The sequence below is a fragment of the Dermacentor variabilis genome, unplaced genomic scaffold (genome assembly GCF_050947875.1).
Source record: "Dermacentor variabilis isolate Ectoservices unplaced genomic scaffold, ASM5094787v1 scaffold_13, whole genome shotgun sequence".
Lineage (NCBI taxonomy): Eukaryota > Metazoa > Arthropoda > Arachnida > Ixodida > Ixodidae > Dermacentor > Dermacentor variabilis.
This window is the reverse complement of record NW_027460291.1, coordinates 21194415-21221238: the sequence shown is the minus strand read 5'-3', so window position 1 is coordinate 21221238 and position 26824 is coordinate 21194415. Positions and strand designations below refer to the sequence as shown.

The 26824-nt window shown below is 46.5% G+C and overlaps 1 pseudogene; it reads left to right on the top strand.

The window, feature by feature from the left end:
- The first annotated feature begins 14641 nt into the window (after positions 1-14641).
- Positions 14642-15403, top strand: LOC142566623 (uncharacterized; annotated as a pseudogene).
- The last annotated feature ends 11421 nt before the right edge of the window (positions 15404-26824 follow it).

The following is a 26824-nucleotide window of genomic DNA, read 5'->3' as shown; positions in this document are numbered from 1 at the left end:
TTGTGCCGCTGTGCTAGAAGACATATTCAATCCCACCAACGGTCACACACTGCTTTATAGCATTATGGGTGGACTTCACCCCCTTTGGAGGTGGGTTGAATGTGTACTATTGAGTCACAATGTGCACGAAATCGCAAGTTTGTGAGAGGTACAAGTTATAGGAATGTCACTTTGATAAATGAGTGTGCGCAAGGTTACACATGCACATAGGCGTCACAATCATCACAACCTATTGCACACTTAGACAGTTAGCAGTACCATGTTCTAGCCTAGTCTTCTTAATTCGCTTACACTCAATGGCTGGAGAAACATTAGCATATGCAAAGGATCCTCGAAACAGAATTCTTTGACACTCTGCCTATGACATATTAATTGATGTGAGCTTCTTGCAGCTGGCACAGCGGAAAAGGGGTGACTCAAGTGCATAGCTTCACCGCAGCATGGTAGGTTGTTTAGCGGTGCAGTCAGCGAATAGGTTTTTGCTCTATGTGTATCTTTAGCGTGCTCTACTAGCTCTGAAATCCCAAAGAAGTATGTAGTAACTTTCTCGTGGAAACATTAAAGTACCTAGTACAGCTACTACTGACCTGAAGTATCCGAACAATAGGTTGATATGAATTTCAATGTAGCAAAGCATGCTGTGTAAGTCTAGTTTGGTTTTGGTTACCTTAGCATGCAGCGAAGTAATAAAAAGCCATATATTCCTAGTAGCTTAATCAAGAAATATTCAAGCTATGCATGTTTACGTTTTTGCTCCACACCACATTTAATTTGTAGCTTTTCCTCAGATGCTTATTAGAACGAATGAGCTTTCACGTTGCTGCTTGTTTAATTGAAATTTTTTGAATGCTGAACAGTGTTATAGTGTAGTGGAAGTCAGTATGTGAAAGAGTAACGGAAAAGTTTATTTTAGGTGCTTTTGGTGAGCTCTCAACCCCAAGTTTTAACAATTATTGTGAATTTGAAATTATTTTGATCCCTCAGATATGTCACACTTTTTCATACCCATTTCATGTATTGAAGCACGCTACCTTTATATAGCTGTTTTAATCAGCGTGCAGATTTCTCTGTTACATTAAAGTAACCTGTAGTTGAGTTACACTGTCATACACCATAAAATGGGCTGTATGCTTTCAGTCAAACAAAATAGGAATAATTCTGAATTATTATTGACGCCGTTTTCAGGTAACATTCAAATGCCCTTTTCTAGACATTTACTGAACATCCATGTAATATGCGCAAGCCTTGCAGCAGAATGTCTATGGCATTCCCAGAAAATGTTTTGGAAAGAAAATGGATGTATTATGCATGCAGAAATGTGATCTGGATGATTGAATCATGCTACAATCCTTTAAAGTATGCTCCGATTAGGTGCAGGCGACCAATACTTGATCACCCACGCAACAGTGAAAGAAAATCGAACAATTAATGTGTGTTGTGCTTTTCAAGCGAGTTCATTGCACAACAGTTGAATCTGGACTTCAGTGTTGGATTGTTATAGATTGCTGCTCTTTAGCATGAATTTTTTTTAATGCTGTCGTCTCTGTTCATTTGTGCTCATGACCAATAAAAAATGTAGGCAAAGCTATACCTTGCTTCAGATTTGACAGGTACAAGCGCCTGATCAAAGAGGAGTATTTGAAAAGACTCGCCAAGCACTCAATTGGTACATACTTAGAGTAGTTGATGCAAAAGAGAAACGGATGTAGGTAGGCTAGTTTGTTCTTGAACACGGAAGCCAAGTTGTGCTGCATAGTTGATACAAAATACTCCCAAGTGAAAATGCCAAGGCAGACAAGACGGTGCACAATCATCTTGTGCGTTTCGTATAAACTCTGCAGTGCAAGTTGGCTTCCATGCCAAAGAGACACCGTACAAAAAAAAACAAAATAAATACAAGTCCAGTGTATACCTTTTTTTTGCTGTATGCTTTTCTTCTAATTTTTTATGCTCATTATGTCAAAGCGAAGATTTCATAGCAGGTGAGTATTGTGCACCTGCAAAAAAATGTAAAGAACAGCTATAGCTTATATGCTGCACTGTCCTGTTAAATATACAATGCCAGCATTGCAAGAAAATAAATATGTATAATCAGTCTTTTATTGGCAGAACCTATACAGGAAACTCTACAAGTCTGATTTTCCATCTTAGACAATAGTGTAACATTTAAATAGAGCTACACACGCTCCTGATGACGTGATGGTAGTGTGAATGCACGCAGCTGGTACATCTAGTGGACCTACACAAGAGAGCGAAAAAACCGCAGGGGAAGTACAAAGGAATAAAAAAATCTGCAACTTACACTATGACATAGACATGTCACTGTCACAACCTCAGTGCTGCTGTTTAACATTTTCTTAGCCTTTTAGTCCGTGGGAACAAGTGCCTGTCTCGCATGAAGCTGCTTAGCACAGCTTCATGACAAGAGTTTTCTCTATACGCCACCCAAGAACGCGCTGTGCAGCAGCCAGCCTCCGCCGAGAGACTTGAGGTCACAGGAATGTAATGTGGGCGATGTCAGTACAGATTTTGGTTGCTAAAGCTGCACCAGACCGATGGCAAGCAAATTGTTTAACACATTTGATTATCCGAAATACTTGCGACCACTTGCAAGAAGGCTGATCAGGTTTTAAAATTGAATAATACAAAATCAACCGGCCCACATTAAAGCTTCAACCTCAATAAACACGCTCCTGACGGCTGTCGACGCCAGCTAGTGTTGTCAAGATGCTGGGGGTGATGCTCTAGATGCTGAATTGTGCCCACGTCAAATCAAATAGCCGGCCAAAAATATATTAGAAACTTCTTCATCGTGGTTGGGCCTTAGAAATCCCAATGCCGTAGGTAACCATAAAGCAGTTGCACAGCTACCAATGGATCTAAGTTAGTGTATTGCTTATGAACAAATAAACATCTTAACAGCATTGAAGTGTACAGGCAAATTGTCACCGGGGCTCTGGAACAACAAAATAGTTTCACATCACTGGTTTGTGTCACTGGTGTGCGTTTGGATACACTGAGACGAGTTTATAATAAACTGGCCTATGCACTCAAAATAGTTCTTTATATCAGGTAATTCTTTATATCCAAATTCACCTACAACGAAAGGAAACAAACCTTTGTATTGTGCTTGCTCTACACGCATTTGTTTTCTTTAGTAGAAAAATTAAGTCAGAGTTACCTGCTTTTTTTCTAAACAAAACCCCGTATAGTATACAGCAATCTTTAGCCCTAAACTGCTTGCCAGGCACTAAAAATGACGACTCGATACGATCTTGCTTGAAGTACACTGCTGATAGGCTTCCGAGTATTCTCACATCTAGACACAATTAAAAAAACTAGTATGAAAAAATGCCTTTGTTACATGCGAGCGCTTTACATGAGTATCAGTCAGCAAGTTTTGCGTGTGCAATATACAGCATATTTCATTTTATGCTGGTTTGTTACACGAGGTTTGACTAAAGCTGTACACAGAGAAAAATGCTATGTACTACAAGTGTGGATCTTTTCTTTGGGAGTAGCCAAACATGACTTACAGCACACAATTATGTTTTTATCCAATATTTCTGCTAAAGGAGCTTTGCATGCCCTGTGGAAGCTTTTTGAACAATGTGCCCAAGAAATGTAAAGTACTATTCCGCCATACAGCGGTCGCCTGCATGCACAATCCAACACGTAAATACAATCTTTTGGCCGCACACGAATAGCGAGGGAGCTTGCGAGTGGGAAATTTTCCATGCTGCCTTTTTGCATGCATTTCAGAAAATGTCTGCGCAAGATACTCTGATTAAAGTGTAACTATGCTGGTCTCCTCATCATCATCATCAGCCAGGCTACGTCCACTGCAGGGCAAAGACCACTCTATACTTCTCCAACTACCCCGGTCATGTACTAATTGTGGCCATGTTTTCGCTGCAAACTTCTTAATGTCATCCGCCAACCTAACTTTCTGCCGCCCCCTGCTACGCCTCCCTTCCCTTGGAATCCAGTCCGTAACCCTTAGTAACCATCGGTTATCTTCCCTCCTCATTACACGTCATGCCCATGCCCCCCCCCCCACTTCTTTTTCTTGTTTTCAACTAAGATGTCTTTAACCCGCGTTTGTTCCCTCACCCAATCTGCTCTTTTCTTATCCCTTATCGTTACACCCAATATTCTTCTTTCCATAGCCCGTTGCATCGTCCTCAATTTAAGCAGAACCCTTTTCGTAAGCCTCAAGGTTTTTGCCCCGTACGTGAGTACTGGGAAGACATAGCTGTTCTACACTTTTCTCTTGAGGGATAGTGGCAGCCTGCTGTTCATATATTTAGAATGCCTGCCAAACGCACCCCAGCCCATTCCTATTCTTCTGGTTATTTCAGTCTCATGATCCGGATCCGTGGCCACCACCTGCCCTAAGTAGATGTATTCCCTTACCACTTCAGTGCCTCGCTACCTATGGTAAACTGCTGTTCTCTTCCGAGACTGTTAAACATTACTTTAGTTTTCTGTAGATTAATTTTCAGACCTACCCTTCTGCTTTGCCTCTCCAGGTCAGTGAGTATGCATTGCAGTTGGTCTCCTGAGTTACTAAGCAAGGCAATATTATCAGCGAATCGCAAGTTGCTAAGATATTCTCCATCAAATTTTATCCCCAATTCTTCCCACTGCAGGTCTCTGAATACCTCCTGTAAACACGCTGTGAATAGCATTGGAGAGATCGTATCTCCCTGTCTGACGCTTTCTTTATAGGGATTTTGTTGCTTTCTTTATGGAGGAGTACGGTGGCCGTGGAGCCACTATAGATATCTTTCAGTAGTTTTACATATGGCTCATCTACACCCTGATTCCGTAATGCCTCCATGACTGCTGAGGTTTCGACTGAATCAAACGCTGTTTCGTAATCAATGAAAGCTATATATAGGGGTTGGTTTTATTCCGCACATTTCTCTATCACCAGATTGATAGTGTGAATATGGTCTATTGTTCAGTAGCCTTTACGGAATCCTGCCTGGTCCTTTGGTTGACGGAAGGCTGAGGTGTTCCTGATTCTATTTGCGATTACCTTAGTAAATACTTTGTAGGCAACGGACAGTAAGCTGATCGGTCTATAATTTTTCAAGTCTTTGGCGTCCCCTTTCTTATGGATTAGGATTATGTTAGCGTTCTTCCAAGATTCCGGTACGCTCGAGGTCATGAGGCATTGTGTATATAGGGTGGCCAGTCTTTCTGGAACAATGTTCCCACAATCCTAAAACAAATGTGGTGTTACCTGACCCTCCCCAGCTGCCTTCCCCCTTTGCATAACTCCCAAGGCGTTCTTTACTTCTTCCGGCGTTACTTGTGTGATTTCAAATTCCTTTAGACTATTCTCTCTCACATTATCGTCGTGGGTGCCACTGGTACTGTATAAATCTTTATAGAACTCCTCAGCCACTTGAACTATCTCATCCATATTAGTAACGATATTGCCGGCTTTGTCTCTTAACGCATACGTGTGATTCTTGCCTATTCCTAGTTTCTTCTGCACTGCTTTTAGGCTTCCTCCGTTCTTGAGAGCATGTTCAATTCTATCCATATTATACTTCGTTATGTCAGCTGTCTTACGCTTGTTGATTAACATGGAAAATTGTGCCAGCTTTATTCTGTCTGTAGGGTTAGAGGCTTTCAAACATTGGCGTTTCTTGATCAGATCTTTCGTCTCCTGCGACAGCTTACTGGCATCCTGTCTAGCGCAGTTACCTCCGACTTCTATTCCACACTCCTTAATGATGCCCATAAGATTGTCGTTAATGCTTCAACACTAAGGTCCTCTTCCTGTGTTAAAGCCGAATACCTGTTCTGTAGCTTGATCCGGAATTCATCTAGTATCCCTCTTACCGCGAACTCATTGATTGGCTTCTTATGTAACAGTTTCTTCCTTTCCCTCCTCAAGTCTAAGCTAATTTGAGTTCTTACCATCCTATGGTCACTGCAGCGCACCTTGCCGAGCACGTCCACATCTTGTATTATGCCAGGGTTAGCGCAGAGTATGAAGTCTATTTCATTTCTTGTCTCGCCATTTGCGCTCCACCACATCCACTTTGGGCTAACCCGCTTGCGGGAGAAGGTATTCATTATCCGCATACTATTCTGTTCTAGAAATCCTACTAATAACTTTCCCCTGCTATTCCTAGAGCCTATGCCATAGCACGTGCTCGCTTTTTAGCACTGTATAAGCTTGTTGTGTCCTGCTAATATCAATGAGCCGTATTATATCCCGTTTACTACCCTCTAATTCCTCCAATAACACTGCTATACTCGCCTCACCAGATAACGTTGTAACGTTGAACGTTGCCAGGTTCAGATTCCAATGGCGGCCTGTCCGGAGCCAGGGATTCTTAGCACCCTCTGCTGCGTTATAGATCTGACCGCCGCCATGGTCAGTTGCTTCGCGCTGCGGGGGACTGAGGGCCGGGGTTTGATTATTGTTTTCATATAGGTTCATATAGATTTCATATAGGTTTTCATATAGATTGACCACCCTGGTGCAGTACTTGGCTGTGGCCAAGTACTGCACCAGGGTGGCCAATCTTACTCCCATGAGAGAGTGCGTTACAGGTTCTGGTCACCGGGATCAGGCCGCACTCCAGGCCTGTTTATGCAATTTTCTCAACACACGTTTTTTTTCGGTGGAAAATTGCGTGGCACCGGAATTCGAACCACGCTCCTCTTGCACGGTGGGGCGGATACTCTACCGTCACCGCAGGGGCTCTACGCCTCATTTAACCTACAGTCGTGCCTTCTTTGATCAGTCAAGGTGGACCAATCTGCGCTCGGTTACACCGCACAGATGGCACTCAACTGGACAAATATGCTGTTTATCACCTGCACAGGTGTGGCCATACATAATACAGGAGATTTTTTTTCTTTTTTGAAAGAGGATCCCCGTACAGTGATAAACTAAAAGAAAAGAAATATTAAAAAGGGGCGAAGAAAAAAAGGAAGAGAACAGAGGATTTCAACTCGTGACTCTTGCATGTTGCCTGGAGAGACAGCTCAGTCGGTTCATCCGTCAGGCTACAGGATACATTGAAGCGCCAAAGCTCCTGTGCAGAGCCTCATACTTACCTGAAAAGAGGCTGATGACGTCCGCGAAGGTCGATCGTTCTGACCACTCGACCATCGATGGTCGATGGTCGAGTGGTTGGAAGCCATACTTTCTTGGAAAAAATGGCCGCCCGTCGATGAGAGTGAACTCGAGCGGCTCTAGAGTCCAGGAAAAGCTTAAGCAGGTGCGAGCGCGGCACGCTCCGCGTGGGAAGCTAGCCCGAGTAACTATCTCAAGGACTGCTGCTCACGAGAGCGAAATACCTTTGTGTACTTATAATAACCCTAGCAAGACTATTTTCAAAAAGTGAATGGCCCGGAGGGCTGTACTACGAGTGCTAAGACTGATAATTTTCTCTCTCTCTCTCTCTCTCTCTCTCTCTATATATATATATATATATATATATATATATATATATATATATATATATATATATATATATTCCCATCTCATCTATGAGATCGAGTGCGAGCGCTGTTGCTTTGTGTCTGCGTGTAGTAGTTAAGGGAGCGAGTTTAAGGGAGGAGGAAAAAAGGAAAGGAAAATTTCTGAAGCATAATTGCAGCGCCATGGTTTTAAAGCGCGCCCGCGGTAGAGAAACGGAAGGAGATATAAACGTGCGTGGCCATGGTACGCACGCGAAAAACTGCCTTAATAAATTTAGAGACTTGAAAAGAAGTTTCGTTAACAACCAATAACATGGCAATCAGCACTAGAATACGACGAGAGAAATTATTGAGACATGGAAAATCCCCTTGAACTAAGTATGGTGAACTAAGTATGGTGAACTAAGTAGGTCTCCTATCTGATGCTAAATACAAATACATACTTGCAATTGCAAACAAGCCACAGTCGAGCGTGTTCCACTGGTTTTGTGCCCTTTTAGTGCAAATGGTCAGCGTTGGTGACTGCAATTTTAGCATGTGACAGATTTGCCTGATGGCATTGGAAGGAGTATCTTGGTCAATTGAGTCATATACAAAGGCTGTGGTTTCATCAGTGTCAACATTGGCTACTGTAAGCCAGTAATTGGGGTATCGGACATGCAAGATTTGATTAAAAGGGCTTTTTACTTGAGTATATAGTAAACGATGGCCAAGTAGCACATCTTGAAAGCCATCCCAATCAGGAAATGTTTCATGAATCAAGTATTGTCCTACGTTAATCACGCTGTCTGATATCAAGGTGCCCTGTACTAAAGTATTTAAATCAGCATCTGAAAGAGGCGCGTTTCCAGGCGTTTAACATGTCTGCTGTCACGATTGCAAGGTTTAGCATTTCCTTTTGCGATGGCAAAAACTTGCGCTTAACAGATTTGACTTTCTTTGGCCGTCCTCTTCTTGCTTTCACCAAAGGTACAACAAGTTTTGTGCTATTCCAATGCCTGCAACTGCATGTAGCAGTGATTTGGGGTAATGGAGCTGGTTTACCTTGTAAGCTAACTGTAATTTGATTACTAGGAAAGGCGGTTAAGTTTCTGAAGAATGCCTCGCATGATGCAAGTTTTCCACTAGCTCCTTCTCACCACAATTAGATAATACATTAGCCACAGTCATAGACATTTCACAAAGCCTATTTTAGTGTAAGAATACTTTTCTTGAGCAGGGTCAAGCTTTATAGATGGCGGCAGCTGCATGCTGCTTGTCACCATCGGTGTGGCACTTGAGGACATGCAGCAGTCACTCAGAAAATGATCCTTACACCACCTTTCTGGTATGCATGCTTTGTCAAAAAGGTCTTCCTGGGCAAAATGGCGAGCTGCTATAATGCGTGCACAAGGCATACTGTACTGATTATAAAAGCACACATGCAACGCGTCAGACATAACGAAACACTCTGCTCGGAACTTTCTGAAGCCACTACATAAGAATTAGCGGTGGAAGTAACCAGATAACGTACTTCTTTAAACCGTTCATACTGCTTAAGTACTTTACTCGTAGCCTCAGACGTGCAATTACGGGCCAAGTCTAGTTGAAATGGCGCACTCGCATCATTTACATTTAGGTTCAGCTTCATTTTCTTAAATTTGGAATGTTTTAGAGATAAGAAATTCTTCTCAATTTAATTTACTAATGCTTCCATGGGTTGAACCAAATGGATGCTTCAAGTGAGGTAACTTTAATCTTTGATTGTTACACTCAATGCGATTATTCATGTTATTACCAAATCTAAGAAGTTTTTGCCGATATTGCCACGTGGTGGTGACGTTTAGGAACACAATAGCAATACTGTGAAAGACAAAACTAACTTTTATTGGGCGAACCTGTGCCCACAAAACAGGCTACACTTATAGCACAACGATAGCGGTGAACACAGTCGGCGATCGTCGAAAATCTGATCAGCGGGTCAAGCGCGTCCGCTTTTATACAGCAGTCGTCCATTCCAGACTTCCATTCCATTCCATTCCAGACTAATCGCTGGGACACGCGTGTCTTCCACAAAGTTCTACACCAATCGTGTCACGCGATGAAATCAGATACCACAAGGCTTGGCGACAACAGAAAGCGAACAGAAGCATCGATAACATTCCAGAAACTTCCTATACATGCAGGCACGTCCTGCGCTTTGCGATAACGTTTGGTAAGCGGTGAAACGTGAGGAAGATCAACATCTACACGTGTCAATATGCATGTACCCACATTTCTTTACAGGAGTGGCAGTTCTGCATGTAATAAGAAATAAATTCTTTTGAAACCATTCCTTCGAGCTCAGCAAGCCTATCTAAATAGTGCTGCAGAGTGTAGGAATAAACTATTTTTTTAAGAGAGGGAGTAACTGATCACGCTGTAGCCTAGCTTTCTCACTGACCTTTTGCTGAAAGCATTGCAGCACATGCCATGTACAGAACAAAATTTCAATATTAGGAAGAATCTTGCTCAAAATGCGTAGCTCGTTCGTGACTTTATCTATCATGACTACTCTGCAAGGAGAACGAACGAGCGGGTTAAAATCTGCAAACTTGGCGAGCATAGCCTGCACAATTTCAGTCGTTTCATTTTGCAAAAGGGCATAATACATAGGTCTCCCTCGACCTCCACCATCTTCAATCAGAATAGAGGACAAGATATAGCCTTCAATGTTTGCTTTATATGTTCCGTGAATAAATAAAATCTCTGAATACTTTTCTAAAATCTCACGCATGTGCGTGGTCTGAAGTAGCACAAATTGCAGGTTATTACTTTGATTCTTTTCATAGTTAATGACCCAGTTTGGATTATTAGCCAACAAGGCGTCTATGTTTTCTAAAACCACTTCTTCGTGAGCCTGCTCGTTGCGAATAGGAATAGAGCACCTTTTCTTGTAAGTGTTAACATCTTGCATAGTTAATTTCTTGCCCGTTTTTGTGCGACAAATTTTTTTAAATACTTTGGGCCAATATTACATTTGGCAAAGTGAAAGAAGTCTGCCTTCTCTGCATCGTTCAGAAGCTTGCTTTGAGGATACAAGTCATACTGCGTGGCGTGAATATGCTTAGTTTGCAGCTTGGTTAACTTGTAGTGAAGAGTAGGTGATTTGCACAGGCTTACTGAAACTGCCATTTCACAACCAGTACCATTGTATTCTTGCTTCGGATGCTTTTCTATGCCGCTTGGTTTTATAGCATGACCATGAACACAGCTAAATGAAATCCTAATATACTCAAACTCTTTAGATTCTGTTGGAAATGGACTTCTGTGAAACCTATTTATTTTGACTATGTATAGGCCCTGCCTGCACCACTCAACAAAGCTTCGCCTAAAATAAATAAAATTATCAAATGTTGCAGTTAAATAAACTTTGCTGCTCCATCATTCAATACATTGACAAAGTTAGGAACTCTGGTTATGTTAGCATCAGCTCCTTCACAAACAGCCTGGGCATCAGAGCTGCAGGCCTGCAGCTGGATGTCAAAGCAGGCTCACAACATTTACGTCGCGTGGAAGAAATGCACCCATCTTTGTTAAAGCCACCAGCCTCTGTGCCAGGATTGCTCGTCATCTGCCCTCCATCTTGAATTGTTCCTGACGTACAGCATTTGCCGACCGGGGCCTCATTTGCAACATCGTTTATGACAGGTGCGCACTCAGCCATAGCAACAACCAAGCAGTATTTATTCTGCCTGCTAGCCACATGCCGCACCTTGCCAAAGCAATCACAAATGGCGTCATGAGAGGCACTCGCTTGTCCTTCAAGCTTGCTATCAGAGACAGCAGAAGCAGACTCAGATTTTCCCCTGTCAATGAATGTCTGTTTCTGGCTTACAACTGCTCTCAATGGTGAAGCGAACTTTAAGAACTTGGCAACTGTCAAAGCAAGAATTTGGCTTCCCTGTCTGCAGCCTGGTAACAGCTCCATTCTTGCTTATGCAGTGCTGTAGCCTTCTGCCGCATCTTCGGTACTACCAGTTTCCACTCACTGTCGCCACACTGGGAGACAGCCTCTGGCACAGCTGCTTCTCGAGCACTCGCCTCTCCTTTTCCCGCAGGTGAGCACACAACAGGAGCACTCTCATGCTTTCGTGTGGCTCTCCTAGTTCTCCTGACACAACTGGTGCTTGCACCTCGACAAGGGATTATTGGCTCAGCAGACCTCCCCTCGGCTTTTCCCCTGCATGGTACACTGTGCCATGGAAAATGGTGGAAAGCAGGCTGTCCCAGGTGAACGAAGCCTTGCTTCCCTTGCAACGGACATGGATATCACCAATAAGTGAAAAGCCAGCACCTTGAAGGGTTCTGGTAGGCTGGTTGGTGCCGTGCCTCTGCAAGGGAGCAGTGCTGGCTTTCCCGACAGGAGCTGGTGCTGCGAAATCTCGACTTGCTGCTCGAGAAGAAACGAAAATATGCAAACCAAGCGGGGGAAAGTCAGCCTCGGAGATTGCAGGGATGCTTTCCTGCCGAGTCCAACCGGTCCATGAAGAAGGTGCCTGGGTCTCCTTGTATGACTGCTGGATGCAGCTTCTCTCCATATGGATGGGCAGGCTGCAGGCCTCCTGGTACAAGAAGTCTGCCAGCACCTTGTTACCAATGCGGCTCGGGGGGACACCATCGCTGCTCAATCAACTGGACCTGTTGTCCACGAGACCACCCAGGAATGTGAAGCCACACTCGTGGCACTACTGTATCAGGGCATCGTTAACCTTTATGTAGTTATCATTCAGGTCATGCAACGAAGAGGTCTGAGCTTCCCATGAGCTGTACTGATTCTGCCACCGCGGAAGAATGGCAGAAAAAGCTACATGTACCATGGGATTACTTTCAATGGTCCCCGGAGCGAGCTGGCGATACTTGTCCGTGCATATGCTGACACTGTCAACAGTGTTCTTAGTGCCAACGTGCACAATGGCAACATCAAAACCAGCTAGCTTGTCAGCAATCAGTGACAGCAAATGCTGAGTCCCTACTCCTCTATGCGCGGCAACACTGACTGACAAACTACGACGCGACAGGAAATACTGGTCCGTGTATTTCACCATCGAGTCGCCAGCAACCAAAACACGTGTCATGTTGCAAGCAGTGCAATCTAAAATGCACCTAGAAGAGAAAGACTGCGAGAACATAAATGTGACCTTTTTCACAAACGAAAGGAGGCTACCTTCTCGTGAGCACTGCATATGTTGAATCCGAGAAATCTGCGCTAGGGTTAAACATAGCAAGCTGTCGCGAACAAGGTCAGCAATATCGGCAAATAAGCGACAAACACAATCAAAATACTATCAAAATACTTATTATAATAGCTATTAATAACGTTACACATATAAAATAATCCTGCAAAGCAGCTTTCACGCATATAAAAGAATGATGTTAAAGGCTTGCGACGAAGCAGTTGAACCAGGCCTTGGGACCAGCACCAGCGGCAGCAGAAAAGCACGGCACGCAAGCGCGCCTCACCGGATGCGTACTGAATGTCACGTCTGTACAATGAATAAAATTACGCGCCCTCGAAAAACAAGAAATACACAGGCATGCGACGTCGTGTTTTAGGGACGTAACTTCCGTGCGTCTGAGGAGCCGCGCGTTGCACCAATATTTCATCACCACCATCATCATCATCATCATCCTGGCTACGCCCACTGCAGGGCAAAGGCCTCTCCTATGTTTCTCCAACTACCCTGGTCATGTGCTAATTGTGGCCATGTTGTCACTCGTAACTACTTAATCTTGCGCGCTCACCTAACTTTCTGCCGCCTCCTGCTACGCTTCCCTTCTCTTGGAATCCAGTCCGTAAGCCTTAATGACCATCCGTTATCTTCCCACTCATTACATGCCTTGCCCATGCCAATTTTCTTTTCGTGATTTCGACTATGGTGTCATTAACTCGCGTTTATTCCCTGACCCAATCTTTTCTCTTCTTATCCCTTAACGTTACACCCATCATTCTTGTTTCCATAGCTCGTTGCGTCGCCCTCAATTTAAGTAGAACCCTTTTCGTAAACCTCCAGGTTTCTGCCCCGTAAGTGAGTACTGGTAAACCACAGCTGTTATATACTTTTTTCTTGGGGGATAATGGCAACCTGCTGTTCATGATCTTAGAATGCCTTCCAAACGCACACCATCCCATTCTTATTCTTCTGATTATTTCAGTCGCATGATCCGGATCCGTGGGCACTACCTGCCCTAAGTGGAAGTATTCCTTTACCACATCCTGTGCCCCACTACCTATCGTAAACTGCGGTTCCACTCTTTTCCACTCTTTACCACTTTACAATTGCTCGTAAGTGCAACGGGGCGTGGCACTTGCTGAGGCGCCAGACGTTTGCGCGCATGCGCGAGTAAGAACGGGTGCGAGAGAAAAAATGTGGAGGCTTTTGCTCCCTGAATATCTGACTCTGCCTAGGCACTACGGAGGAGTTTCTTAGCGCGAGTTTTGTACGTTTGCCCTAGCGTGCCGGCATTGCGGAGTGTGGTGGAGTTTGTTTACGTTCCGACACTGGCTGCCGGTGTGGTGAAAGAGATGATAATGTTGCAGATGTTCCCGTGAAAGCAGTAGGGACCATGAAAGAGGCCAGTCCACATATAATCAAAATGTAGAAGGCAGAGCGCCCTAGCCACCGCACTTGAACGCGAGTGGCTGGAAAGGCGCCGGTGAGGCTCGACACCGCTACAATCGCTACGAGAATGCGCCGCGCCACACAAACCCGTTTTACACTAACCTAACCTAACGTTAACCTAACCTAATGAGGCCGACACAATGCTTATGACATAACTGTTGTGAGAACACGCCGCACCATCCTGACGGATTTTACGCTAACCGAGCCTAACCAAACGGTAACCTAACCTAAGTTCACGTTAACCTAACCCAACAGAACAATTGCATCTCGCAAACGGTGCGCTTTCGACGTGAACGCGGCAAAATGCGGACGGCGTCGGCGGTAGCTCTGTCTCATTTTTCGATGCGTTGCCTCGTTGGTGCGGCTACAAGTTCATTGAAATACGTACACGTGTAAATGACTCACAAGCCGCACTTTTCTATGTGAAGGACCTATGGGTTTGCTCACTGTAGGTAAAATTTATTTATTGGTATCCCAACTTCACGGAGGAGGACATTATCCGAGTAGCCTCGCTTGCCGATCAACCAACGGGCCGCCCCATCACAATGCCGTTGTCTCATGTGCGCCTTCATCCAGATGCTGTACCGTCGCAGATCCCGAACTGTGCGAGCTATGTGTCTAGGAATGCTGCGAGAAAGGAAGACCCTGATTCCAATCACCCGCGCATAGAGCATGCTGCCCTCCAGATAGCCATCGCTGAATCCAAGAAGGCGTTTAACAGAGCACGTGAAGAGGATAAAGTCAATTCTTTGAGCGAGCTTACCAACCACTTGAGGAAGCAGGAGATGAAGTTCCTGGGACGTAATCGAAAAAAAAAATTAAAGGCTTCCTCTCATTCACATCGTCGACGACGAAGCACCGTGGCTGAAATACTCTGTTTAAGTGAAATTAGACTCCAGCATGGCGCTACATGTCATAAAAACGGCCGTAAAAATGCTAGGCGCAAATCTGCGCGTTCTTTAAATTTCTAACAGTAAAAAGGGTATTGGGGAACTCCTCGAAGGCATCGAGATTTGACACGGTGACCTGATGTCCAACTCAGTCGTGGATATTTGCGAGGCTGTTTGTTTACTGCTGGATAAGCTTTCCACGTCTCAAGCAGAAGTCGAGGCGACTGCATTCCATTTCTGAAAGAGCAAGGCACCTTCTACATATCGAAAAAACAGCGCAGGTGCTACTCTGCGCATTTCATGGTGTTCAGCTGCATTCTTTTCACTATATCGCCCCATGCGTACGCTTACATATGCAGCCATGGAAGCATCACGTTGCCGCATCCTATGATGATCAGATCACTATGCTCGTCTTAATGGTATAAGCCTTCAGCAAGAGCATCAGAGCGAAACATTCCTCAGCTAAACGGCGAGAAGAATTTCAGATGTGAAAGATGACCAGCGCTTTTTTACAGTTATGGTAGACGAAATGCATATAAAACCCTACTTTGACTACAAAGTAGACATTGTTACCGGTGCTGCGCTTAACACAAGTGATCCTGCAAAGTGTACGCTCGTTTTCATGGTGCGCAGCCTGATGTGCAAACTTAAAGAAGTTGCGCACATTATGTCATTGCACAGAGTAGAGGGGGGGGGGGGGGGTTCGTGCACAAGACGCTTAAAGATGTGAATTGCGGGCTGGAAAAAACCCGGTACGGGGTTGTGTGCGTCGTGAGCGACACCTGTGTGAACCGAGTAGCGATGTCCCTCTTCGAATCGCCTCCTCCTAACAGAATCGCCTACCGACACCCTTCAGACCCTGCAAGGCCGCTGTTCTTCGTTATAGACCCGTTACACATACTAAAATACATACGAAATAATTGGATCAACCAGAAAAATGAGGAAATTTGATTCTGCTTGCCTGAGATGCAAACAGACGCGCCACAGTCAGAGCGCATGCAAATAGCGTCATTTGCGACAATCAGAGACTTTCACAGCAAAGAGTGTGACCAGCTGTGGAAACGGGGCTATCGGCTGTCGAGAACAGCCCTCTAGCCTTCGAATATTGAAAGGAAGAACGTAAAGCTTGCCTTACAAACCTTCAAGGATTTATTACCTAAGGCGTTACGCGCGCTTGGAGCAAAGCAGGAACTATTCTCTTTTGAGGCCACTGCTACATTTATCGAGATCATAATCAAGTGGTGGAAAATTGTAAAAGTGAAAACTTCGTGGACGTCAAAAAGGCTGAGAAACCAGTTCCGACAACGACTCTTTTTCCTTGATAATGATCTAAAAATTTACTTCTTGCACGTACTTTTGAAATGGCTGCATGAATCAAAAAACAAACGCCTTGACAAGGGTACTTGTGACAAGAAAGACTCACGCTGCTCTCGAACACACTACCTACGCGCTTGTTGAGCTCGCTAGGTACACCTTCGAAAAGCTTAGGATGTCGTATGTCCTTTTCGGGAAGATAGAGGCTGACTGCCTTGAAGATCGGTTTTGAAAGTAAAGGCAACTGGCAGGTGTGCCGTATCACGTTTACATTAAGCTGATTTATGAAGTCGAAAACAAGCTGGGCCTGCTGAGCATCTTGCCTACTATTTCCACGGACCAGCACTTGGAATGTGTATGCAAGCAGGTAGAGGGATTTCATCCCAGCTGCGACATTGTTGTAAGCAGTGAAACCCTGTCGAAGATGCAGGACGTCCTTCCGATCCTGGTCTACGTTGCAGGATATGCACCGTACGGGACCCTCAAAATGATGAATTACGCGAAATGTGGGGACACGTTCACTGTGGGTAAGACAATCGCAATCTGTGCCGCTCATGAACACTGCGATTTTGTGAAGCAGTTGGACCGAGGAGGTCTAGTCTACCCAAGGATGTTTGCACTTGACGCTCTTGCTCACTGCTACGTTGTTGTAGAGCAGCTCCCTATGCAGCCAGAACTGCCACTAATGCCGGAATAACGCAAGGTTGTCACGAAGCTGACACTGCAATTGCTGGCCAGCGAAGAGCAATCCGACTTTGATGCCTGCGAGAATGTCACACGAGAAAAGTAGTACTAAAACACATGCTGCGGTGCAGCACGCACGTTTTGCTTAAGAACTTCTGTGGCAAGCTAAATGATAAACTTCTCGACGTGGGCGATGGGTAAAAAAAAAAGAAGGAAAGCCACAACTCTTCAGAACAGATAGGTGTATTGCTCCTGATATAACGCAACCACAGCACGAAAACTGGATTGTGTAAATGTTTCGCTCCTATAACTTTTTTGCAGTCAAATTTATTTTAAAATTCAGGCATGCTCGTTCGTGCATGCAAAAAAAGAAAAGCTTCCGCATGGTGCATCTGCAAGACAACCGCTCTTGAACAGCACTCTGTATTTCTACCAATCCTCCCCCTCGTGTGACGTCATGGGGAGAGAACCAAGGCCTTAAGCTTTTCTAGAGGGTCTTGGCCCGGCGAGACATGCAGACATCCACATTCGCCTCAGCATCCTTCGATACTATGATCGCGACCGCCGCGGGACTCTCGAGCGAACCACTTCTTCACGGTTCCGCTCGTAACAGGCGACGGGTTCACTTTCCAGATTATTGACAACCTGTGTGACGACAACAAAATGTGTAGTCGCGTCCACTAGGAATGACGACAACGAAGCGCCGACCAATGGCGATCGTGAGAGCGAACCGCTCCAAAGCGAACCGTTACAGAATACAGCCCCATGAAACTGAAGCCTGGTGTATACGCAAGCCCATGACCACAGTGATGCAGAAATAATAATAATAAAAAATCCTGAAGAAAAGCATATTCAACGGAAGTGCCTAGCAAAATAGTCGATCCATTGCTAGTAGAGCAAGTAGCTCGCCTTGTTCGAGATGACACTGATGCGTAAGCGCAATCGTTTCCAAGTGCCGAGGTAAAGCGACAGTCTCAGGTTATGCTTCTTTTTTGTGTGTGTTTTCCTTAGTAGTGGCGCGGATTTCAACGTCATGGCGCGAATTTTGGATTCTTTAAGGTCGATACGCCACGTGGTGGCGAAAAAAGGAAACTGAATTAAATGTTCCTAACTACTGGCTATGGACAGAAAAACGGGGACATGCATAAACGGAACCAAGACGGAGGGATTCACCGCTCCAGTCGCTTTTGGTCAAGTGGCCTGAACCGTTCGGGCATCCCGCGACATTACTTGGAAGTGGGATTCTCGGCTACTTAGAGTTTGCGGGAGTTTCACGAGCCAGCAAAATCAGCGCAGCAATACGCAATAACGAAAATGCTGAAACGCGAAATCGCGGGCAGCGTAGATTCGAGCGAAAACGGAACCTTTCGACCACCAGCGTCGTTTTCAACAGTAATGCCAATGAGTTTTTTTTTCTAAAAATTAAATACAACTGGAGATGTAGCATCTTATTTCGTCTTATAATGCAATACAATGGTGTTTTTATAAGGTGTGGTTGAGTACTGGTGACATAAATTAAATGAGGAGTGCCTGCAACATCGGCCAAGTACTTGAATGTCCCGGGGGAGTCTCTAATTGTGTCCTGCATTTACCTCAATTTCTCAGTTACTAAGGCTCTGTTCGCGACATTATTGATGCCTTAGAGATTCTCGAGCACAAATGTGTCACTTTAGCTTCACTTAAAATTTGCCCTTAGTGTCCCTCTGATATAAAGTAATGCCTCGTCAGCCATCTTTAGCAATTTAATAAACCATTTTACACATACACAAAGTCAGCGGACGCAAACCCACTGGGCTTACACAAGATTCCCCAAGCAGTACAAAAGAACGCATGCATATTTTGGTCGGCATATTCCACCGTGGGAACAGACTTGAATTAGCCCGAATCGGAATAAGTGAAGTGAAGGCGCCCCCTCTCTCCTATATGTTTGTCTTCTGTTTTGCCCTTGCTTCACTCATTCTTGCTTGCGCTAATTCTAGAGAGCGTCACGGAATACCACCTCATCCTAACCACCACTATAGCGACGGGTGAATTGAGCGCTTTCGCGACTGCTTAGATAGTCTTATTCTGGAATTCCACAAAACTCCAGTAAGTAGCTAAAGATCTTGCTTAAAAATCGCGTAACTACATGACAATTTGCTTTTTGGTATTTAATCGACGAACTTGTGATATCTTTCAACCTTCTGTTGAAATGCGAAAAATACGAATCAGACGCCGAGGGCACACTAATGCCACATAGCTGTCACCTTAGCTAACTATGTGTTCTTTGCCACAATTATCCGGCACCCGTTCCTAATAAGCCTGACGGCTTAGCGAACCGCAAACCTGCGTTCACAAAGCAGTTCGTGCTCCAGAGCTGACTCTTAACTGGCGTTGCAGGCAGCACCTGCGTCCCCCGCCCTGCAATTTCTGGGTCGAACGAGGTTCTGCACGTGGCCCCTGGAGCCACAGCGGGCGCAGTTCTCGGCCGGAGGCTTTCGATCACACAGCGCAGGTGCTCGCAAGCATCGGCATCGAACGCCACCCCGAGGATGCCAGTTCGCGGGGGCCGGCGAAACACGGATCGCAGCGTGACGCCGCTGGCCTTGCGCAGGCACGCACCGTTCGCACACTGCAAGTCGCGCTCACGTACAGGCGAGAAAAAAATGGTCATGGAGGGCGCAGTTCCAGCCAGATTTGTCCAATAATGGCATTTACCGTGAAAAAAGGAAAAAAAATTCCGGGGTTTTTGAGGCAGACCCGCAGTTTAGCATTTCACGCTTAGTAAAAGACAGCTGCCGTGTCCAGCAAATCGAGCCTGCAAGTTGGCAATGAATGCCCAGGACCAGCTCTTCGGCAGAGCACTGGAGAGGGCTACGGAATAATTTGGACCTCATAGGATTATTTAACCTCCTAGGCCCACTTGCAGATTATATGCCTCCAATATGTTTTTCAAAATTAACTCGGAAGTGATTACTGAAAAGAGTCACCCTGGATATCAAGCACGGTATAGGTGGAAATGTACGGATGTGGTTTATTCATATTCTTGTCACCCGCTTTCGAGCAATTTTGCACTAAATTAATCTAGAACACCGAGTTCTCACAGACGGCTAAAAGCAACCTTGAAGTGCGTTTCAAATTCCTCGGAATTGCGTGATAATCGAGTGTGCCGGAACATCATGGGAATGTACTAAATGTAGCTGCATCTTCATCTCTGTGTTTAGATAAACAAATGCAGCTTTTTCATAGCAACCAATGGGAGGTGGTCACTTCTTCCACGTACGTGGAGATATAGCTTTTCGCACCTAACTGTGGTACCTAATTGTAAACAAATACCATCCACTTTCGCAGCATACCAGTCGAGAATAAAACCAGCTGGAAAAGCGATTACGTCTCATGGCTGTATGAAGGTCTCGGGAGGTTAAAGTCGTTCACACGGCGGAAGAGAAGCACCAATTATCGCAGCGGGCAGCATATCACATAAAAAGATGACCATCACAACTTGCGGCCCTCAACGAATTCAGCTTTCAGCGCTCGTGGGTGGGATGAAAATGCGGGCTGGTATATCTTCCGGCCGTTCAGCGGTCGTCTGTCGTGTGTAGGCTAATAACCGTCGGTATCTCAACAGGCGATTGATTAGTTTGGCGCGCAGGGCTAGCAATGTGTTGAGGAATCGCGTTTGCTATAGCGAAGGCGAGGCTTCACGTTGTTGCGAGAAACGCACGTGCCATATGCTGAATGTACGGCCTATATGAACTCTCACCATGAGCAGGGTACAGGGAGGAGGCTCTGGTCTCTGGCGGTTCTGCGGTGCGCCTTAGCGCTGCAGTCGGCGGTAAGTATGTGGATTCGGCGAACCCGCTCCGGCTTTGTGGATGCGACCTTGCCTAGTGGCGCCTGGGTCATTCGTGAAGTGATCACGTGACATGTTGGCCCGTGCAGCACGCAATAGTTTGACCTCGCATGAATCCAGCTTAACCTGCAGCTAAGTACACGAGTGTTTATGCATTTCTCTCCCATTGAAATGTGGCCACTGTGGCGGGGAACCGCATGCAGAGCAGGACATTGTCATAAGCACTGAGCTACACCTTGGTGGGTGAAAACTAAAGTCAATGGTGGAATATACTGCAATTCTTTGCTTTTTGAAGCCATGCCTCCAATTGGTCAATCAGCTTCACGCGATCAATTTTAGCCAAAAATGGTCGACCCAGCAACGGAACCGACGTGCACATGGAGCAGTCCGACGCAATCGGTCGCAATCGCCGGGCATGCTAGCGAAGAACGTGAAACGATTTTGTAGTTAATGTCATTTAGAAAATAAAACTTGCTTGCAATTAAATAAAAGAAAGCGAAATAAAAAGAAAGCGCCGCAAGCAGCAGGATGCCAAAAGGAGAAATTAGCGGCACCGTACTGCCTTTATTTCTTCAAACCCTTCAACAAGGCTTAAACAAGAAATGCACGCGAGCGTGCCATTACAGACAGCAGCGGCAACGTTGACACATGCGCGAGAATATAAAATCAGGTGCAGCTGTGCGGTGCACGCTGCCGTGAAGTTCCAATTACGGCTGCCTCCTTGCGAATCGGGTCGGGGTGACCGACCTGAATCATTGGTCGGGGTGACCATCGAAAGACTGCGGTCTTGAGGGCACTTAGGATGAGCCAACGTGTTGCTGTTATTTTCGTAGATTATAATTTTCCCAACTGTATGCATGATTTCACTACGCTGTCAATTTTCCATAGGTGGCGATGACGCCTCAAAGGTGCCGTGATATCCGCTCGTAACGCGATGCCATGAGGAGATCCCGACCAGTGATTCAGGTCCGTAACCTCGACCCGATTCGCAAGGAGGCAATCGTAATTGGAACTTCACGGCACCGTGCACCGCACAGCTGCACCTGATTTTATATTCTCGCGCATGTGTCAGCGTTGCCGCTGCTGTCTGGAGTGACACCCTCGCGTTCATTTCTTGTTCAAGCCTTGTTGAAGGGTTTGAAGAAATAAAGGCTGTACGGTGCCGCTAATTTCTCCTTTTAGCATCCTGCTGCTTGCGGAGCATAGTAGCCCCTGCAGCTCAGTTCTACTTCTTAACGCTACGGCGGACACCGACTGCAAAACCTTGCTTCTACCTGCGGCAGCAAGCATTGGAACAGTTCGAGATAACACAAAGCCGCAGAAGGCCACTTTGTGCGAGTCATATAAAGGCGTCAGAGAAGGCAGTGCGGCGTGCGATAATTCCCCCAAAGAAAGAATGAAAGCGAAGGGCGGCGGACGCGCGTGCCAGCCCAGCCGCAGCCGCTGCGTAAAGCAATGGCCCAGATGCGACGGAGTAGCGAAAACGACGCCCAGTGGACGTTTACTCTACGAGCACCACAGCGACGTCAGGCCAGCGTCAAAGTAACATGTCAGGCCAGCAGATATGATGGGACGCGCATGCGCACCGCTGCTCTAGCGGCCCTCTCGACAGCAGGCACCGCGTCGGTAGAAGGCGCGTCGATGCAGTTTAGCACGCGCTCCCGTGGTCCGTATACTTTTGCTCACGGGTGTACATACCACGAACACATTCTATTTCCAAGCATTACCCTCTTCCCGGGCATTATTTCCTGTACTTTAATAGCACCAATACACGGGCTGCTGCGTATTTCAAGAACTTGGCTACAACCGACGCGACAGTACGCTACGAATACACAGAGCTGGCCACAACACAGGCTCTCAACCAGACCATGCTGGTCGTTCGCAGAATTCCTTCTACTCGCACTCAAGACAAATACGTGGGTGCAATGCCTGTCTTTGGTCGTTCAGAAGACAGAATTTTTGAGCTACAAGTTCCTAGCGTTTGAGCTCCTTGGTGTTATCTTTTGAGCGTTCTGCCGGCGCAAGCAACAAACTGCCGTGTTATCACTCTTGGCAATGGCTCATCGCGTTTTAGAGAAGCGCAAGTACAGAAAGAAGGTTTAAATTGTTGCGGGGCCATAAAGATTGTCACAAACTTGTGGCATTAAGATTCAGTAATCGCCAACTAACTTTGTCACCACGGCCGAGCTGCTTTTCGCTGCGTCACGACAGGCGCGGCGAGCGTGCCTCATAAGTAACAAAAAAGTACCGAAAATAATTTTCCACAATGTTGGGTGTCAGAGAAAGCGCCCCGAACTTGTCAATCCATCAAAGCGCGAATCTTAATTGCGCACCACGACCAAGCTGTTCTTCGCTAACCACGTCACAGTGCCAGGTACGCTCACTGTGCTTGAGAAGTACCCGAAAAAGTAACGAAATTAGTCACAATAATGTTGGGAGTCATCGAAAGGGCCAAAAATTCTCGCAGTAACATTCAGTACACGCGAAACTGCGTCACAGCACCGTATACGACTAGCGTGCCCAGAAACTACCGACATAAGTTAAAATAATAATGGGGCCCATAGAAAGTGTCGCCAACAACTCCCAGTACGAGTCATTAATTCAAATTAACCTCGCCACGATGGCCACGCTGCTTTTCCTTAACTGCGTCACATGTCTGTCCTAGGTGCGGTGCCGAAAGTCTAATTGTTTGAAACGCTTCGCAGATTTTCGCACAAAGGTTCTCACCTTGCCGAAGTGCAATAGTGCAGTGGTGCCATGTCGAAGTTCAGAAGGAACGAAAGAATTCGCCGGGAGCCCACCAAACCAGGCTAAATCCAAAAACAAAAACAGGCAGACAGGTGACCGAATAGGCCAACGCTCAGATGTGCGACCAGATTCTCTCGCTTCGGCGGTCTGTTTGACGAATGACGCATGCCTCTGGCTCGTCATTCGCCGATTCGCCTGTCGCTAGGCAACGGAAGTAAGCCGCAAAGTTTAATTTAATTTATACGCAGGTATTTTTACTTTTGCCGGGAAAGAAAAAAAAATTAAGCAATTTTTTTAAATCTCATTTCACCTTCTTTTTTTAGATGCTCGCGACAGCAAACGGTCGGCGTTAATACTATAGCGTGACGTATTTCCTGTTGCCACTCTTCGCCGAGTGTCCCCTTTTGTTATATTTCTTTCTCTGTGGCTCAAGTTCACCCAATAAAACACTAGTGTCGTCATTCTCAGTTTTGCTGCTATGTTCACCGTCACTACTAAGTGACATCTGACCGAAGTGCTAGTGAGTTCATGTACCAAACGCCCCCGCAAAGCCGCGATCCAAGCCCGAGGACAACACCAACGTTGGCGAACATCAGCGAGCTAGCCGCAGACTGCAAGGACTGCCGCCGGAGCACGACCTTCTGCCTGGTACGACCAGAAAGAGTATGGCCTGCTCAACAACCACAAAGGCGGCTCCGCAGTCACTCATCATGCTTCAACAACCTTGAGAGCCTCCTACCTTCCGTAGAGCTACGTTGGATGATCCGGAAACTTGGCTCAAAACCTTCGAAAGGATCTCGACCTTCAACAAGTGGACCTCTGAGGATAAGCTACGCCATGTGTACTGCTCCTTGGAAGATGCCGTGAGGACTTGGTTCGAGAACCGGGAGTCTACCCACACAACGCGGGACCTGTTTCACACTAACTTCCTGAGGACCTTCACGAGCGTTGTCCGAAAAGAAAGGGCCGAAGTTCTGCAGGAAACCCGAGGGCAATTACCCAATGGGACCATCGCTATGCGCACGGAAGAGATGACCCGTCCTTTCCGGCACGCCAAACCGGAAATGTCCAAAGAGAAAAAATTCCGCTTCTTGATGCGAGGCGTAAAGCAAGAACTTTTCACCAGACCGATCCGCAAACCACCGACGACTGTAGTTGAGTTCTTGAGAGGCAGCGACGATTGAGAAAACTCTATAAATGCGCACTGGGCGATATAATCCCGAAATGCTCACGCCGCAGTGCGCCATGCAAGCGCTGCGTTCTGGTGACCTCTAAGACCCCATCAGGGCCATTGTGCGCGAAGAGCTGTGCAAAATGTTACCTGCGTCGCAACTTTAGGTGTCCTCGGTTTCTGACATGGTCAAGGATGAACGTCGATCGTCGCTAGGCATTTCCGAAGTGAAGCCCGAATCGCCGCCTCCCGTGCCGGAACGGATGACCTACGCCGCCGTCGCCCACCGTCAAAGTCTTTCTTTGCGCCCGAGCCAGAGCCCTGTAACACGGCAATTCCATCGTCCACCGCCGATGCCCATACCGCAACTTGAAAATGAGAGGGGCAGGCATTCACACCTTGGAGAGCGCCCTCGCTACATCGCCGAACACCTCACCGCTGCTCAGTGTAGTTCTCAACGACCATACCGTTCGCCCTCACCAGGCCGCTACCTGTCGCAGGAACGCCAACCATGCACTAGCTCAGCCCGGGGCCTGTCTACGAGCCTATATACGGAAAACTAAAAGTAGCAACCGATGGAGGTGCGGTTGCTGTTCGTGGAACTGATGAAGATCCTCCGCCGCCGACGAAGACGCCGAAAATCTTGTCTCCACGACATATCAACGAGACGCCGCCATCCCGACGAAGTCTGGCAGCAAATAGCAGGCCGACGAGATACGACCTGACGGCGCCACGTACCAGCCACAAGTCAACGCGACGAAGCCGTGATTCCAGGCCAAGGCCTAACTGCAACAAAACGCAAAGCACCACCGACCTCGAGGTGCTTCTCGACGGCCACGTAGTGACCGCCTTAGTGGACACAGGAGCCGCCTACTCCGTCATGAGCGAATCCATCGCTGCCCAGTTGAAGAAAGTTAAGACTTCATGGGAAGGCCCTTGAATTCGTTCCGCCGGAGGACACCTCGTAATGCCGAATGGAATCTGCACGGCAAGAATTATCGTCCATGACCGGACTTACCCTTCCACCTTTGTTGCCCTCCAACAGTGTTCAAGAGACGTCATTGTCGGCAAGGACTTCCTGAACCGACACGGCACAATCATCGAGTAGAAGCCAAAGTCAATAACGCTATCCGAAGATCACGCGATACTGCCGGAGAGCGCTCGTAGTCACCATGCCTTCAGTATACTCTAGCACCAAGTCAGCATCCCGCCTCACTTCAGCACTGTCACCTCCGTCGGCAGCGAAACGTCCGCAGTCGTAGAAGGCGTCATCGAAGGCGACCAACGTCTACTGCTCGACCGTGATATTTGCGTTGCAAGAGGGATTGCTGGACTGCACGGAGGAAAAGCGAAATTGATGTCGACAAACTTCAGCCAGCAGTTCAAGCGCATCAACAAGGGCACGACGATCGTATACATCGAGCAAACTGTGTAAACCAGCAATGCGTTTGTCCTCTCGGATTTGGCCACATCAAACCCGACGACCAGAGTTCCCGAACCAGACTTCGGCCTAAATCCAAGTCTCCCCATGATTAAGCAGTAACAGCTCAGAAGACTGCTTCGACGATACAAACACTGCTTTTCGAAGGCATCGCGGACTCGACAAACACCAGTCGCAAAGCATCGCATAATAACCGAAGAGTGCGCTCGACCACTCTGCCAGAGCCCCTGTCGAGTTTCGACGCGAGATCATGAAGCTATCAGGCAATAAAGTGACGAACTGCTGGCCGATAACATCACCCAGCTGTCTAAAAGCCCGTGGGCATCTCCTCTAGTTTTGGTGGAGAAAGTGTACGGAACCTTACGTTTCTGCGTCGATTATCGTTGACTGAACAAGATCATGAAGAAGGAAGTATACCCCCTCCCATGGATCGACGGTGCATCAGGTCGGTTCTGCAACGCTAAATACGCGTACTTTTCATCGATGGAAATATTGCTACTGCCAAATAGAAGTCAACAAGAGATAACGAAAAGCTCGCCTTCATCCCGCCAGACGGCCTCTATGAGTTTGGACTGTGCTCGGCGCGTGCAACGTTCCAGCTCGTGATGGACACAGTTTTAGTAGGATTGAAGTGTCAGACCTGTCTTC